Consider the following 18,326-nt stretch of genomic DNA (forward strand, 5'->3'; position numbering starts at 1 on the left):
GATAAAAATAATTGAAATGTAACGCAAAAAAACATATTCAAAAAAAAATAACTGCAACAAATAAAAATAATTGAAATGTAACCCAAAAAACATATTCAATAAATGGTAACTCAAATCCAGTTCTCCTAACATAATTCTATATTTCAATTATTTTTGTGAAAATTTTCCATAAACTATTACTTAACATGTCCATAAATAATCTAAAAATACAAATAAAGATAATTAAACTGTAACCCGAAAAACATATTCTTATATTAACAAATGATAACTCAAAACAAATAATTACATCATCAGGGTTAGATGTTAGATAAAAAATAATTGAAATGTAACCCAAAAAGCATATTCAATATATGTAACTCAAAACCCGTTCTCCTAACCAATTACGGCACCAAACAAACCGCAAGCAAAATAATTTTTCCTATTTCAAAAGTACATTGGATAAAAAAATAAAATAAAAGATATCAATGTAAGCTGGCAAGGTATTCCACCATTTTGCATAAGTCATCAATAGGAATGGTCATGGCAGTTGCAATTTCGCTCATCCTTTGGCTGTTGAGATCCAGAAAAGACTCAATCAAATTGCCATCCAGCAACTGTTTCACATTCCTTGTGTCACCAGTGTTGAATGACCTCCACTGCTCATGGTTTAAGCCTCCTACTCCTCTTATTACGTTCACAAGATGCATTTGCAGCTTTTGAAGAATTTGATATTGCTCCTCTGGAAGTGATGCAATAAGACCAATCATACCATTAGTTGTTCCAAATATTACTGTAGGAATGGTATTCCCATACAAGGGCAAGGGCTGAGCTAAAGATGCACGCCTGAACTGGTTAACAAGAGCTCCAAAATGGTATTCACCTTCAAGTTTCAATTTTCTTTCCTCTTCCGAATCAATTGCAGCATCGTTCTTTTTCTTCACCACAAAAATGTCGAAATCTTTCTGATCTGTACCAACGTACGTATCATCATCCAGAAATTCTACAAAAGTCATGTAGTTTACACTATAATCGTGAGCCTTCTCTTCTAATATGCCTCCCCTCTCATCAATATTCTTGTATACCAACAAATACATAGATTGTACACAATCACCAACTAAGATAAAATCCCCACGGGTTTTTACACAGAGTGCAAGCACATGCCCGGGATGTCCACATTCAAACTCCAGCTCCCTGGAAACATCATCACGAATCATCCATTTTTACAAGTCAATCTTTTCGTTGATTCCTTCAACTAATTTTCCATTAAAAGCATTGAGATTGTATACAGCTCCCTTTGTCTCCTTCTCTGTAACCAGACGCAGTTGTCTGTTTCCAACCGAAAAGACCAAAATTCGGCCCTTCTTAAATATAGTTTCCTGATCAGGATACCGATAAGCTGTCCCAACACAACAATAGACAGTGTTATGATCATCTGTAAATGAGCAACTGAGGATTGAACAACCTTCTTCATACATATCCAGTGGATATGATGAAATATTTTCAAATGTCTTTTCATCTAAGAGACGAATGAAGTGTTTTTGCATTTCATCATAACCATACTTCATGCTGCAGATGGCAAATGTTCCAGACTTGTCTTGATAGCAAATACGATATGGGTGTTCCTCGAGATGAACTGATGAGATGTAAATATTCTGAATATTATCGATTGAACCAAAAGAAAGCATGTCTTCCTTTACAACCACAATGCTGTTAGGGAAAGATTTTGAATGGAAAGAACACATATGATTAACTTCTCCCACACTCACATTACTATACGCCAACCTCAGGTTACTACTGCAAATAACTGTGGCCCTGTCACCTAACGCTTGTGAGAATAATGCAGAAATAGTTAGTTATGAGTGGTTGAACTGAATTAGTTGTAGGTGGTTGAACAGAATTAGTTATGAGTGGTTAGGAATTAGTTTGTGTTATTTCCTATATAAGTATGATGTAATTGAGCAAAGAGATTAAGGAAGTTGTGTGAGCTTTGTCTCACGTTTGCTGGTATTTCTACCTGTGTCTTTGTTATAGTTTTTTGTTGTAATTTTGTAATTTGGTATCAGAGCGAGGACGTAATCAAGCTTGCTTTGAGTCTCGTCCAGTAGACCATACCTGTTCATACGCATATACGGCGAGGGTTTTTCTCGTCCAGTGTGAGAAGCATACACACTGCATTTTGTATGCGGCTCAACGTGTATTGAACCCTCCAGAGTTCTCTCTTATTTCGCAGCCCGTATTCTCCAACCATTTTCAGTTGACCGAAATCAACTACTCGACTTGGCATGTGGAGGGAAGGCCAGGAGGACTGACCACTCAAATTTTGCCGGACATTATTGTGTACTTTTCTGACTGTGCATCGATTACATTAATCTTTGCTCCTGAGAATACAGTCAAGTAGTTTTCTTTGACTGTTTACATTTTCTTCTGGAACCCATTTCAGGCTTTGTATAATTGGCAGCGGATTATCAGTTTTAAAAAAAAAAAAAAACAGTGGCAGCATATTATTAAAGGTGTTTTTGTGTTGCATTTTTAAGATCGTGTGCAGCGTTTTATGTATTAGCCAGCTTTCCTGGAGCAAGTTTGCAAGTTTTGTTTGAAGTTTTTTTTGAAATAGCGTGTGTAAGAAACTTGCAATTTTTTGAATTTGGTCATTGGTGGAGCAATGGCTAATCCCCTTGCAGATTCATATTTAAATGAGTCTTCAAGACTTGATGGAGAAAATTATGTCAATTGGAAATTTAAGATCATGACAGTACTGGAGGCATACAATCTCTGGCCGATTGTCAAAGGTGACGAGACCAAGCCTCAACCTCCTACTAATACTCAAGATTGGGAGAAGCATGAAATGAAAGCAAGGGTGCTGCTTCGCATGTCAGTGAAGGACAATATTATTCCTCACATTCGGGACTGTGAAACTTCGAAGGCGACATGGGACACTCTCAAAGGTTTGTATGAGACTATTAATGCAAACCGTATTTTATTTTTAAAAACAAAGCTGCTATCTATCAAAATGGATGCCAATGAAAGCATTAGTAACTTTCTTTCCCGAATTAAAGATTTCAGTGATAAGCTTGGTGATATTGGTGAAAAGGTTTCTAGTACAGACTTGGTAACTGTTACTTTAAAGGGGTTAGTCCCAGATTATAAAGTCTTTATTTCAGCTCTCTCCGCTAGACCGACACCTCCTACATTTGAAGAATTGGCTGGAATTCTTCTTCAAGAAGAAGAGCGCATGAAAACTTTTGAACTGGAGTCAAATGGTTCTGATTTGGCTTTGACTGCAAGAGGCCAAAGACCATTCCGAGGGAGACCATGGGACAGAAACAGAGGCCGTTTTCAAGCAAAGCAAAAAGGTATGGCACCTCCCGATTCTTATGTTAAAAGGAACATTGAATGTGATTATTGTGGAAAACCTGGACATCTGGCTAAAGATTGCTATAGGAGAAAGAATAATGAATCAAATCAAAGACATCACAGGCATAACGGAAATTACATAAACAGAGACACCTCAGTGAATGATGGATTTAAAAATCTTAAGTTATTTCTTTCTGATGCTGCATTGTCTGCTGAATCTGATGATGAGAATGCTTGGTTTATAGATTCTGGTGCATCAGCACACATGACTTGTAATAAAGAATGGTATGATAAATATTATGAGAAATCTGATGGTACACACATTTACCTAGGAGATGATAGGTCACTTAAAGTTCAAGGCTATGGCATAGTAAATGTGTACTTACCTAATGGACAAATGCGACAGATTCATAATGTGATGTATGTCCCTGCTCTCAAAAAGAATTTGCTATCTGTTTCCACTATCACTGATAATCATTTCAAAGTAGAATTTGGTAAAGTGGGGTGTATAGTGAAAGATGTTCAGGACCACTACAGGGTTGTTTCTACAGGTACCAGGGTTGGAGGATTATACAGATTGGATGTGACAGTGAAGCGCCATGTTGCATTGACATCCACAGAGACATCGACAACAGATTTATGGCATCACAGGTATGGGCATCTAAATTACAATGATTTATCGTTGTTACAAAGGAAATCAATGGTTGAAGGTCTTCCTGTTATGAAGTGTGAACATTTACCATGTGAAGCTTGTTCACTTGGTAAGCAGCATAGAGAAGAGTTTCCTGTTCATACTGAGAAACGAAAGTATGATATACTTGAATTAATTCACACTGATGTATGTGGACCTATGCAAACTAGGTCTCTTGGTGGTGCTTCATACTTTGTTATTTTTATTGATGATAGATCTAGATATACCTGGGTCTATTTCATTAGAAGGAAAAGTGACATATTTGAGTATTTTAAAAAGTTTCGAAATATGGTTGAAAAACAAACAGGAAAGTGCATCAAAATACTCAGATCTGATCAAGGGGGTGAATATAAATCAAAAGCATTTAACACCTATTGTAAATCTAATGGAATTCAACAACAGTTCACAGTGCCACATACCCCTCAGCAAAATGGTGTTGCAGAGCGATGGAATAGAACCTTGGTGGAATCTGCTCGTAGTATGCTGCAAGCTAAGAACATCTCTAATGGTTTCTGGGCAGAAGCCATTAAAACTGCTGTTTATCTGAAGAATCGATGTCCCACTAAGAAATTAGTTTTTCAGACTCCTTTTGAGGTTCTTTATGGTTATAAACCTGATGTGAGTCATTTCAAAGTCTTTGGATGTACTGCTTTTGCTCATATTCCTAAGGCTAACAGAGGCAAACATGATGCCAAGTCCATCAAGTGTGTTTTCATTGGATATTGTACGGATCAGAAAACCTATAAATTGTTTGATCCAAGTTCCCATAAACTATTTGCAAGTCGTGATGTATTGTTTCATGAGAAGACTGATAAAAGTAACACAAAGAATGATACATGTCATATTTCTAATGATGCACATCTCAAGCTTGATACTTTGATTAAGCAGGAACAGGAACAGGTCCAGGAACAGGTCCAGGTACAGGATCAGGATGATAGCAGCAGTATGAGCACATCTAGCAGCAGTGAGTCATCACAAGGGGGTGATTCACCTCAAAGCCAACGAATCATGGATGGAACATCCACACCAGGAAGGTCGTCCCGACAGACTCAGCTTCCTGAAAGGTATAGAGACAATGCCTTAATGTCTAATATAATGAATGTTGAAGAACCAATTGATTATGAGCAGGCTAAACAACATGAACCATGGATTAATGCTATGAATGATGAATATGCTTCTATTATGAAAAATCAAACATGGGAATTAGTGGAACTTCCTGAAAATAAAGTTCCAATTGGAAGCAAATGGTTGTACAAAACAAAATTTAAAGCAGATGGTACAATTGATAAATTTAAGGCAAGATTAGTAGCAAAAGGATATGCTCAATAGGAGGGAATTGATTATGAAGATACTTTTGCACCAGTAGTTAAGTTGAATACAATTAGATTACTGATTGCCTTAGCCACAAAACATAAATGGAACATACATCAATTGGATGTTAAATCTGCTTTTCTAAATGGTGATTTAAAGGAAGAAGTTTATTTGGTTCAACCTGAAGGGTTTGTCAAACAGGGACAGGAGCATCTGGTTTGCAGGTTAAGAAAGGCATTGTATGGTTTGAAACAGGCACCAAGATCATGGTATGTAAAGATTGATACCTTCTTTCTTCAGATTGGATTTGTGAAAAGCAAAAATGATCCTAACTTGTATGTTAAGAAAGATGAAAAAGGAAATGTTGCTTTAGTATCTTTGTATGTGGATGATCTCATTATAACAGGCAGTGCTCACAAGTTAATTGAAGAAATTGAAGTTCAGTTGTCACAGGATTTTGAAATGAAAGATTTAGGTGAAATGCATTACTGTTTAGGCATTGAGGTATGGAGAGAAACTGGTAAAACTTTGATCACTCAAAGCAAATATACAAAGGAGATTCTTAAAAAGTTCAATATGACAGATTGCAAAGCTATGTCCACTCCCTTAGAACAGAATGCAAAGTTGTACAAAGAAGATGGTTCGAAAGAGGTAGATGGAACATTATATCGTCAGTTAGTGGGAAGTTTGAACTATCTCACCACTACCAGGCCAGACATTGCATACTCAATCAGTATCCTTAGTCAGTTCATGGCTAAGCCTTCAAGAAATCACTGGAATGCTGCAAAGAAAGTTCTCCGATACTTAAAGGGAACAGTGAATCTTGGTATTATGTATACTGATGAATCTGATGTTGCACTGACAGGTTTTTCTGATTCAGATTGGGCAGGAAATCCAGATGACAGACGATCTACCTCTGGCTATGCATTTCATATTGGATCAGGGGTCGTATCTTGGAGTAGTAAGAAACAGCCAACTGTTTCTTTATCATCAACAGAATCAGAGTACAAAGCTTTGACCAATGCCACCTGTGAAGCTATTTGGTTGCGGAGAATTCTTGCAGATCTTGAAGAAGCGCAAAGTGGTGCAACATGTATCAATTGTGATAATCAGAGTGCTATCAAATTAGCACATAATCCAGTTTACCATGCTAGAACAAAACACGTTGAGTTACAGTACCACTTTGTACGTGAGAAAATTGAGTCAAAAGAAATTGGATTGATATTTTGTAACACCAAGGATAATGTGGCTGATATATTTACTAAGCCCCTTGGTAAAATCAAATTTGAAGTTTTTAGAAGTCAGTTAGGTATTGTAGAAAATCCATTTCTCCATTAAGGGAGGATGTGAGAATAATGCAGAAATAGTTAGTTATGAGTGGTTGAACTGAATTAGTTGTAGGTGGTTGAACAGAATTAGTTATGAGTGGTTAGGAATTAGTTTGTGTTATTTCCTATATAAGTATGATGTAATTGAGCAAAGAGATTAAGGAAGTTGTGTGAGCTTTGTCTCACGTTTGCTGGTATTTCTACCTGTGTCTTTGTTATAGTTTTTTGTTGTAATTTTGTAATTACGCTAACACATGCGTTGCATTCTCATGACGAAAAGTCCTCAGATTTATTCCTTTGGTACCCAAGGAAATCTTTTTCTTTTCCCCGTCAGAAAGCTCCCCACTGCTCACATTCAATGTTAGGTTATATAAGTGCCCATCCCCAAGCCCACACAGCAAGTATGAAATCCCTTCAAATTTACAAAATAAAACAGACCGGGTAACAACATTCTCGGCAAATTGGAGACTTTGAATGAGTTTCAGATCAGGAAGAGAATAAATTCTGATACTTTGGTCTTTCCATAGTCCAACAGCTGCCAATTCACTCCGTTTACTATCCTGACCAATAGGAGTTATGTCCATGCAAGATACATCATACTCAATCTTTTTATGTCCCTTCAGTGTTAGGGATCCCTCTCCAATTTCCAAGTAGACAATATTACACCCTCGAGTGGCCAACAAAACCTGGGTAGCACTACCTGTGGCTACTGTTATAGACAATCCTGTGGCGGTGGGGGCTCTCCATTCAGACAATAGCTGTCCAGAAGACGCACTCATTAATCTCACAGAACTTGCTGTTACCTGAACAAGCTGGTCATGAATAGCATCTTGACAGAATAAGGAAGGAGCATGAAGGACAAATCCTTGTATTTCATGTGTTTCTTCTAGCTCATCATTTGAGTTAATGGCAAGTACACGAGTCTCACCAAGAAAGCTCAGCACCAAATAAGTGTCGAAATCGTCACGAGTCGAAGAAGCTCGTAATGGCCACATTCCCTTTACATCTGCAAACTCTGCAGCTGCATGCTCGTTGATTCGTATGCCACTCCTGAGAATGCGAAGGCAGCCATGGTTGAATCCTCCAGAACAAGTCACGACGTGTTCTTGTCCACCATGATCAACAACATAAAAGTCCACGATTGGACCAAGGTTAACATATGTTTCCACAACTGAAAATCCCACTGATCCATATATAGAATCCGGGGGAAGATGCAGTTTGACAAGTTGTGAATCTCCTTCATCAGACCCAATGTACACAAATCCATTCTCTAAATAACAGATTGTTGAAGCAACAGATGTGTCACCTAGCAGATCTATATTGAGACCAGTAACCGTTCCCTTTTCATGAATGAGAGAAAGCAAGTGAAGGTGACCCATGTGGTCACCGAGCAGATATTGAGAATCATGGACTTTGGCATAAGCCTGAATGATAGTCATTGAGTTGGGTGTGGGAACAGCTTTGAATACTACAGAGGGAGAGGGACTGAAATAAGCAATGGCCTTAAAATCCCTGCTTTTTACATCTACCTCGTATGTTCTTACTTGCAGTTCATCTCCATTCATACAACTGAGTTGTTGTTGGTATGGCACACACCTGCCTTTTACATCTACCTCGTATGTTCTTACTTGCAGTTCATCTCCATTCATACAACTGAGTTGTTGTTGGTATAGCACAGCAATTGTGGGCTTTGAACAACCATACAAGAACTTGATATCCACAACTTCAACAGTTCTGTCCAGCATGATATCGAAAGCGTGTGTAACTCCTGCAACACCATCATATGCTAAAATTGTAAATACGCCATTAAAGAGGTGGAGTCCAATGACTCGACAATCCGGATCAACCATACCAATCTCATATCCACTCTTGACAGGGATCGCGACAAAATCCCAGACATTTGCGACAAAATCCCAGACATCTGCGACAGCCCTGGTAATAAGCTCATGGCCCCCGTTATTATTCAACTGAACAACACTCAACTTGTATTCTTCTGTGGAAATAACAAGAGAATCCTGCTGCTCCCCAGCAGGTCGGAACAGTTCAAGCACTGCGATTCGGCCATAGATTGGTACTTGTAGAACTTTTTGTAAACCCTGAGAGGAGAGAGAATGGATCTCAATCCAGGTGCTTTTTGCAATGATGAGATTAATGTCGCGAGGACCAGTAAAGTTGCCCACGCAACAATGAGTCACAGCAGTGGGCTTATGGACACTTACAACGTAGTTCCACATATTCATCTTCTACCCCTTGAAAAGAGCTAGCCTCGGGTTAATGGCAACAAGTGCTTCTGCTCTCCTAATTCGGCAGCAACAAACGACTGAACCTCAAGAAAATTTTCCTGAGGCAGCAACAAACTAGTGAACTTTGAGAAAGAAAATTCTCCTTCGGCCGCAACAAACCAGTGAACCTCAAGAAAGGAAGTTTTCTTCCACGACAATAAACCAGTGAACTCCAAGAACCACAAACCCTTTATATATATATATATATATATATATATACATATACAATCTTCTCATAAGGAAATGCCCACATTTGAGTAGTCCCACCGACATTCAATTAATTGGGTGTTATGGCCTATAATAGTAAGGATATGTATTTCTTGGAGTCTAGTATCCCCGCCTAAATTATTTCGGAAGGTTGATAGTTTTTATTTAAATTATTTAAAAAAAAATCAAATATTAAAAATTATTTTAAATAAATAGATAATTTTATTTTTTAAAAATATTAATTAAATAAATATATATTTTTAATTTTTATTAATTCTTTAAAAATATATTTTTTATTTTAACTATAAAAATTGGCTTGAAATTTTTAAATAATTTAAAATTTTTAAATTTTCCAAAATAAAATTATAGGTAGGTTGAGGTGGTCCACTTTAACTATCTTTGCCTAAATGAATTTAAATATAAAAGTGGGATGGTCCACTTTAACTATCTTTGCTTTAAATGAATTTAAATATAAAAGTTGGTTAATCACAAATTCAACTACATTTTACTTAAGATTCTCTTTCAAATGGGTCTTAGGGTTATAGTTTCTCATTTTTTATGATTACTTTTGGAGCTTTTCCTTTGGGTTTTGGTTCATTAAGGATTGACTTTGTCTACTAAGTAAGTCACTACATAGGATAATTTTTAATCTAGAGGTGTATTAGAATGTGGATTGAGTGATAATATCCTTTTTATAAATGAGTAATACATTTTTAAGTTGAATTTTGCTAATTAAAATTTTGTCTCTATTAAAAAATAAAGAAACATTCATTTTAAAATCTGATTTGATTCACTTGTTAAGTCACTCCATAAGGTAATCAATACAACCATATAAATTAAATGGTCAGTAAATGATGAGAGATATCAAACCATAAAATAATTAATATATACATTTCAAAAAATATGTAACAATATTATTAACCATGGAGATTCACCTCCACTTTATGAGAGAAATTCGTAACTTGTAAATAGTCTTTGCTACAAGACCATGCACTAATACTATGGGTTATCAATACCACGTGCCCAATATATATATATATATATATGACTAAATTTGAGAGAAAACTTATCTTTTAATTAGTGATTATTACTAAGAATATTCTAACATATTTCATGGATATTATCCACCTAATAATTACTTGATACATTTTTCGCTAGAATGCTGCACGAGTTGGCTGCTGTGCGTCTCGGCCCTTCCTCTGAGAGATCCGCATCCGGCGGATCTTGATCCCTGTGCTCGTGCCTGCCTCTACTCCCCTCTGCTCCCTGCAGACAGACCCGCTATTGCATCCCTCCGTCTCCTGCGGGCTGGATCGCAGAGTATTCTTCCTCAGGCTGCGGGGTTTATCGCTTAGTATCTGGTTGCATTCAGCTAGGTTTTGATCTGGTTCATCGTGGAGGAACCGGATCCCCCTCATGGGCCTTCCTCCCCTCCCCCTCCATCTATTGTTGAGGCCTTCAGATCCTTGTTGGCCTCTCTGCCCAAGAAGAAAGTTGTGGAAGCTACCAAGTTCGTGAAAAGACTGGAAGACATTCCCGAGATTGCTCTACCTCCTAAAGGGCCGATTCAAGTAGCCTTGTCTATGGCAGATCGTGCTCTGGTCGGGCAGTTTACAGGTCTCTGGCCCTCCCCAAAATCAACAGAGAGTTGGGTTGCTAGAAACTGGGCTCCCTTGATCAAGAATAAGGTAACGTCTTACTTCCTCTGAAGAGGATACTTCCTATTCGAATTCTTAGATAAAGAGGACAAGGACCTAATCTTTAGAAATGGCCCTTACTTCATGGGGCCTCAAGGGCTGTACCTGAATAAATGGACACCGGATTTCGATCCGGCGATGGACGTGCCTTCAGCAGTCCCGGTTTGGATAAGGCTCCCCAACCTCCCGGTTCATTGCTGGAACTGGCATTCTTTGAAACACATCGGAAACACCCTTTGGAAGTTCATAGACAAGGCCAATAGCAAGGATCAGTACGACTTTTCTAGAATCTGTGTGGAGGTTGATCTGGAGGTCGGACTACCATAAACCATCAAAATAAGGGTTGGTCCCTGAACGCATGTACAGAAATCGGACTATGAATAGTTGTCGTTCAAATGTCAGAAGTGTCAAGTATATGGACACTTCACTAGATATTTCCCGTCCAAAGGGGTAGAGAGGAAAAAGGGAAAGAAGAAGGATGGAATCAGGCTAAAAGATCCAAAACGGCATTTAGGAAGACTGCAAATACTAATGCCAGAGCCACCCAATCGGGCCCTGCTCAGCTCCCACCCATAGAGAGCCAAGGAAATAAATTTGAGATACTGGGATCTGAAAACATGACCACCCAGGAGACCGAAACTGCGAAAGAAGTCTCCCTGCCCAAATATAAAGGCGAACCAGAGAGGAGTAAAGGGAAGATATCGGAAGATGAGGAGGAAACCCAAGAGTCCAAGGACTCAGAGGAAGAAGGGCAAATAGGAGAGTCTCAATCCACCCCCAGAAGATCTACAAGAGGTCGAATGTCATCCAAAGAAAAAAGGGAGCAAGAAACATACAAGGAAAAGCTCCAGGCAGCCAGCCAACGCTAGAGAAACTTCTAGAAAAAACCCCGAAGACAAAGAAGATTCATATCTAGAGCTCCAAAGGAGCTCACCACAGCAAAAGTAAATGATGAAGATAGTCTCCTGGAATTGCAGGGGAATGGGTTCCAAAGCCAAAGAAGAAGCAATGAATAGCCTAATAAGGCTGGAAGCCCCGGACATTCTTCTCATCCAGGAGACAAAGCTGGCGGATACAACCTTCCTCCAAGCAAGCAGAAAGTTTTGGAAAAAAGATGGAGCGCATGCAACCTCCGCCCGTGGAGCATCTGGAGGACTTGGGTTGCTCTGGAACTCAAATAAGTTCTCCCTTATCTCTGAGTCCCTGAATACTCAATGGATTTTTTTAAAGCTGCAGCATTTAGAAACTAAGGAAATTATTAGTCTGGTCAATGTATATGCCCCTAACAATGCAGGTGAAAAGAAAACATGCTGGGATTCCATCAAAGGCTTGGAAGATCAGGAAAATTTGGAAAATTTCATCATAGCCGGGGACCTCAACCTTACCCTCCTTTCGTCAGAAAAAAGAGGAGGCAGTATAGTCAAAGACCCGATAAGAGAAACAGTAGAAGACCTCATGCAAAATTGGGATCTGATAGATATCAAGCCAACTGTCAGCAAATACACGTGGACAAACAAGAGGGTTGGCCCGTGACATATAGCAGCAAGACTAGACATATTTCTAGTGCAAAGCTCCTTTCTTCTCCTTGGTCTAGAAGCCAGATCGCATATTCTCCACAGTAGCATATCAAATCATAAACCCATCAGCCTTGAACTAATGACCACTAAGGACTTGGGACCTATTCCCTTCAAATTCAGCTCCCTATGGATCAAGGAAAAAGAATTTATGGATAAAATCAAAGAGTGCTGGAAGAAGCCAGTCAATGGATCAACGTTTTTTGTATGGGAGGAAAAACTCAGAAGAGTTAAAATCATGCTAAATGCTTGGGCCAAAACCCTGCCTAACCCGGCAGCAGAAAGGAAAAAGATCCAAAGTGAGCTAGAAAGACAACATCTGCACTTTGAAACAGCGGAAATTACTAAGGCTGAATTGGAAAAGGAGGCCAAACTTCAACAAAGTTTCCACAAGGCCTATCTGGCAGAGGAAGAATTCTGGAGGCTCAAGTCTAGGAGCCTCTGGCTCAAATCTGGAGATAGAAATTCCTCATTCTTCCATAAACAATTCCAAGCCAGGAAAGGCCGCAACTCCATGAGCGAGATAAAGGAAGCCAACCACGTACTGAAGGAATTTATCAGCATAAAAAAGGCAGCTACAACCCACTTTGAATAGTTGTACAGAGAAGAAGCTGGAGTTGATGTCAACGTTGCCTGGTTGGACGTTGTCCCTCTCATGATCTCCTCTAAAATGAACCAGTCTCTAGAAGAAAAAATCACTCTAAAGGGAGTTAAGGAAGCCCTACTCTCAATGGACCCGGACAAAGCCCCAGGTCCTGATGGTTTCACGCCCAGGTTCCTCCAGGTTTTTTGGCAGATAGTAGAAAAATATTTGTACAAAATGATACAGAAATCTCAAGATTGTCAAAAGATAGGTGGCAGTACAAACTCAGCCTTTCTCGCTCTAATCCCCAAAGAGAAGGGAGCAAATACATTCAGCAGATTACGCCCAATTTCCCTTTGTAATATTGGGTATAAAGTCATAACTAAAGTGATAGCCAATAGGCTGAAAAGGATCCTCCCCAAAATCATCCCTGATAATCAAGGTGGTTTTATCCATGGCAGGCAATTGGTGGACAACTTTGTGCTGGTCCAAGAGGCGATTCACTCCAGCCTCCACCATAAGGAGAAAGGTATGGTTGTTAAACTAGATCTTGCAAATGCTTTTGACCGAGTTAGACATAGTTTTTTGTTTGATGTTATGCAAAAAATAGGGTTCGGCCCAAGCTTTATCAAATGGATTAGAGCCTGCATATCGAAGCCATGGATTGCTCCACTGGTAAATGGAAGGGCAGCTGACTTCTTCAAAGCCTCTAGAGGGTTGAGGCAGGGGTGCCCCTGTCCCCCTCCTTTTTATTCTTCAAGCCTCTGTTTTTAGCTTCTATCTTCAGCGCAAACAATAGGACCATGAATTAGCTGGCCTATGCATAGCTAGAGGGGCCAAAAGCATCAACCATGCGCTCTTCGCGAATGACACCATTTTACTGGGGGCTGCATCAATGCATTCAGTGTCCAAGTTCAAAGAAGTCTTGGATGAATAATGTAAGATTTCAGGAAGTGTTCTAAATGACTCCAAATGTCACATATACAGCTGGAACATTCCCGCCTCTACTACAAATTATATTGCTCGTTGCCTGGGATTTACAATCTCTGTTTCATGGTCCTCGTTCAAGTACCTGGGCCTACCCATATTTCATTCAAGGGCATTGGGCAAAGACTATCTACTACTGTTACACAAATTTAAACAAAAATTGCAGGCTTGGGGGTCCTCCTGGCTAAATTTAGCAGGGAAAACGGTTCTCATAAAATTCGTCCTTAGCAGTCTCCCTCTTTTCAATTTTTCAGTCCTATTGGCACCCGTAGGAATCATAAAAAAGATGGAGGACTTAATAAAAACTTTTCTATGGAAGGGAGGTAAACAAAACGAGAAAATATTTTCACTGATAAATTAGGATACTTTCTCCAGACCATTCTAGGAGGGAGGCTTGAATCTAAAAGATCTCAATGCACAAAACATAGCCATGGGAGCCAAAGTAATATGGAGGATCAAAGCTCCAAATCCTGGCTAGGTACAAAGTGCACTATGGAGAAAATATTACAAAGGACCAAGAACTCGATGCTTAGACCAGCCCAAGAACAATTTTAACACCCATTTCAGCAAATTCATCAACAAAACTAGCTCTTTGATTCGAGATCATGCGTTCTGGGTTCCAGGCAACAGAAAGCGTATTCAAATATGGAACGATAGCATTCTTAACAAACCCCCGCTGGCTGAAGTTTTGTGCAAGCCTATATTACAACATTGGATGAAAGAAGCCAATATAATTACGCTGTGGGATCTTTCGAATTGGAGGAAAATGCATGGGTTGGTTGGAAACAACTCGTTGTTCCTACTCAACTTCGCTCTGATCTGAATTCTCTATACTCGCATTTGCATGGGCTTGCTGCCACTCTAAAAAACAAGCACGATGTGAGAGGCTGGGGAGTAAATCATTCACGCTATTCTGTACCTCAGGGCTATGCCAAATGCCTAGAGAGGCCTCATGTGCCACCCAACCCTGCACCCTGGACAGGTATCTGGAGAATTCCTTTAATCCCCAAGGTTGACCACTTCTGCTGGCTCCTTTTCCACCAGAAAATATTGACTGAAGATAGGCTGTAGATAAGGGGCTTCCATGGGCCGTCTAGATGCTCCTTATCTAAGGAAAATCCTAAAACTTGCCTTCATATTATGATCAAATGCATATTCGTATCCTCTATCTGGTAGGAGCTCCTAGTCCCTTGGAACCATAAGTTCACCTTTCCTCCTTCAGTCCCTGAATTATTTGCAAATTGGATGACCAAATACCCCGACCATCTTCCAAAAAATAAAACACTCAGATAAATTGATCTAGGTTATAAATCTTATAATATCACTGTATCGAGGTAGAATTACAGCTAGGTTATCAACCTGCATAAACGCCAGCGTATCATGTTGTAGCTTGAGAAAATTGGGAAAAGAAAATGAGTGACACGCAGACCCTACATAAATAATTTTCATCTATGCATAATTATTAGATCATATTGCCAAAGAAACTTCATAAAACAGCATAGAATAGTAGCTATAATAACAGAAAAATATGAATCAGGCCCCTATAATGTTGTTGCTTTATGATGGGTACCCTCTCATTCCAATTCTGCAAGTCCTTATCCACTAATCTATGAAGTTCATTATCACCAAGTGAAGTGCAAAATTGCACAAAACAAAATCTGCAAATGCTCTTTCTGGAGGAAGATCCTTGAATCCCTTGTTTTCTTCGTTGACTTGCATCCGCAAACAAACTGCAAGCACAGTTGACCCCATGCAAGATAGAACTCCTGAAAGAAAAGCATTGAAAGGAAATGATCCAACTATTGCCATGTAGACAACCTGCACAACTGCCGTGAGAACTGCGTAGACCACATACAAATCGATGATCTTCAACTTGGTAGGAGTTGTAGAGTATGCATATCGAAGGGATGCAACGAGAACTTGTGCATCCTTAGCTGTTGAGGTTCCCCTTTAACATATAATGCAAGTTTTCAATTCTAATGCATTTCAAAGTACATATGATGGTACATACTACAAAACAATATGGATTTTGGACATAATAAGTCGATTTGAATTAGAATTGTCAAGTCAACCTAACTCATGTTTGACTTGGGAGTTTGAGTCCTCATTATGACTCAAATTGATGAGTTTGACTTAGGATCGAATCATATTTAGAATCAATTCGACTCTGCCTAATTTCCTCATAGAATGGAATTAGACATAGTATTTCACTTGTAGTCAAGGAGGATGGTGACACTTCACAAAATAAAACAGGATACTTTTTCCATATTGATGACCTGAGCTGCAGGTAAATTTGGGTTTCTAGCTGGACGAGAAGAGATATTATTTCAAACTTCCAAACCATTTGCCAGGTAACACTTTAATAGCTCTTTGTGTAATCAGCGATGGAAGGAACAATGTACATTGATTAAATGAGCAGAGCCATGACTCCATGGACCACCAATTGGCCTGACCACCCATTATGTCTTGATCTGAACATGTTATTGGCTCAATGTCAAACAACTTCCCTGAGACTATAAAATTAATCGACATAGGCATGATCTGTTCACTTCATGGCATCCAAATCGTCATAACTTATGGAAGATGAGAAAGAACATAAGTTATTGTTGACAGACCCAAGAATTTTAGTGCCAGATTGAAAATTTTGGAAGGCTCCTCCTTTCCTGCTATATACATGCAATTCTTGTTATGACATTAGATACGTTGTTCCATTATTATGCTTCACTAATTGAGTGTTTCTGATGAAATTAATTATGTAGTTAATGGATATTTGCATTTTTAATATTTATGCTGGTTTCGCTATATTAGCTATGTCTTTAGTTGCCACTAAAAGCAATAATAAAATGGCAGAATTTTATGGATACACAGTATAAAGTAATGGTGGTTCGTGATGAGTCCTGACATGGAGTAAGGTATACTTGCAAGTATGAAATTCCAGGAGAGTGTGAACGTATATTGAATATTCATTTTCTCAAGGGGGTTGCATGTGGAGTGGGTCTAACCCTTAATTACCCTGAATTAGCAAGTTGTTTCCGTGTTTACGGCAACTGTCCAACTGTGAAGCAATCAGTGCATGCACAATCAATTTACAACACTAATCGTTTTTCACTACTACCACAACCAATGACTGATGATAGCCACTTGTTTGACATTCTTTGTGGTTGAGACGCAAACACTCTGTTTCCATAGTTTAATTGCATATTATGGCACATATGCATTATAATAAAGGTTAGAATTTGTATGATTATCTCAGTGGTTGTTCAACACAGATATGTTTCATATATTTAATATATGAGCTTTCATGGGCCAAGACTTATCTGTTTTCCTTTGCTGTCTGCAACACACATATACAGCAGCAATGAAAGTGCCCTAAGGTATGATTGTAAAACTCTTCTAGTTTGTCAGGATTTTGTCTTTCTATTATATTTGGCCAGATTGTAGATAAGATAAGATAAGTACATTAATGTCCACAAAATGATACATGCCCTGTGAATAAAATGTGGGAGTGCAAAAGCAACTCCTAGGTAACACTGGAATCAAGATAAAGAAAGCTAAAGAAAAGTACAACATAGATAAGTATTTAAGTATGCCAATCACTTGGTCTAACCAACAAAAGTATATATATATATATATATATATATATATATATATATATATATATATGGAAGTATCATAGGTGTGGTGATACAAAGTGAAAGTTCAAGACTGGAAAACTGGATATTTCAATACAGAGATATATGAGTTCCACACATAATCCAATCAGTCCCAATCCTCTTTCATTCCATCTTAACTTACATTAATACATCCCTGATGTGTATACTGAATTCCGAAAGACAGTGGAGTCAAAGTGCAAAGTCCGACCTTGCTATAAGCTACCCACCTCACTTGGACCTTTTTCAAAGAATGGTGTGGGTGACCTTGATGGGTGGAGCAAGGTCCCAACACTTGCTCAACTTGGATTGTCGACCAAAGGTCAGATAGGAAATTTTTGTTATCATGTTATTTAGGTATAAAATAAAATTTCACTTACGAGGCTCAATAAATGGAAATAGTTATATATATATATATATATATATATATATATATATATATATATATATATATATATATATATATATATATATATATATATATATATATATTATTCTCTAATCAAATAAAATAAATTTATGGCAGAAAAGAAAATGAAGAGTTGCTGAATTTAAAAGTTACCTTAGTTTCAAACAAAATGGCTGCATTTTGCCATCCTTTTCATGACGTCAATAAACTACCATTTCGTTGTTCAACTGCCAATCCTTTGGATTGAGGCTAGTGAGATCCTCAATTGTTTTTC

At 38.4% G+C, this 18,326-nt stretch overlaps 3 pseudogenes; all 3 read right to left on the reverse strand.

The window, feature by feature from the left end:
- Nucleotides 1-461: 461 nt before the first annotated feature.
- On the reverse strand, nt 462-1,193 carry LOC149146975 (DNA damage-binding protein 1b pseudogene; annotated as a pseudogene).
- Nucleotides 1,194-6,905: 5,712 nt separating this feature from the next.
- LOC149146976 (DNA damage-binding protein 1 pseudogene) lies at nt 6,906-8,903 on the reverse strand (annotated as a pseudogene).
- A 6,692-nt stretch (nt 8,904-15,595) lies between these two features.
- Nucleotides 15,596-16,453, reverse strand: LOC149146977 (dolichyl-diphosphooligosaccharide--protein glycosyltransferase subunit DAD1 pseudogene; annotated as a pseudogene).
- Nucleotides 16,454-18,326: the final 1,873 nt, after the last annotated feature.

This window comes from Pinus tabuliformis, chromosome 9 (genome assembly GCF_031772625.1).
Source record: "Pinus tabuliformis cultivar Carrire ecotype Pingquan chromosome 9, CPIR1, whole genome shotgun sequence".
Taxonomy (NCBI): domain Eukaryota; kingdom Viridiplantae; phylum Streptophyta; class Pinopsida; order Pinales; family Pinaceae; genus Pinus; species Pinus tabuliformis.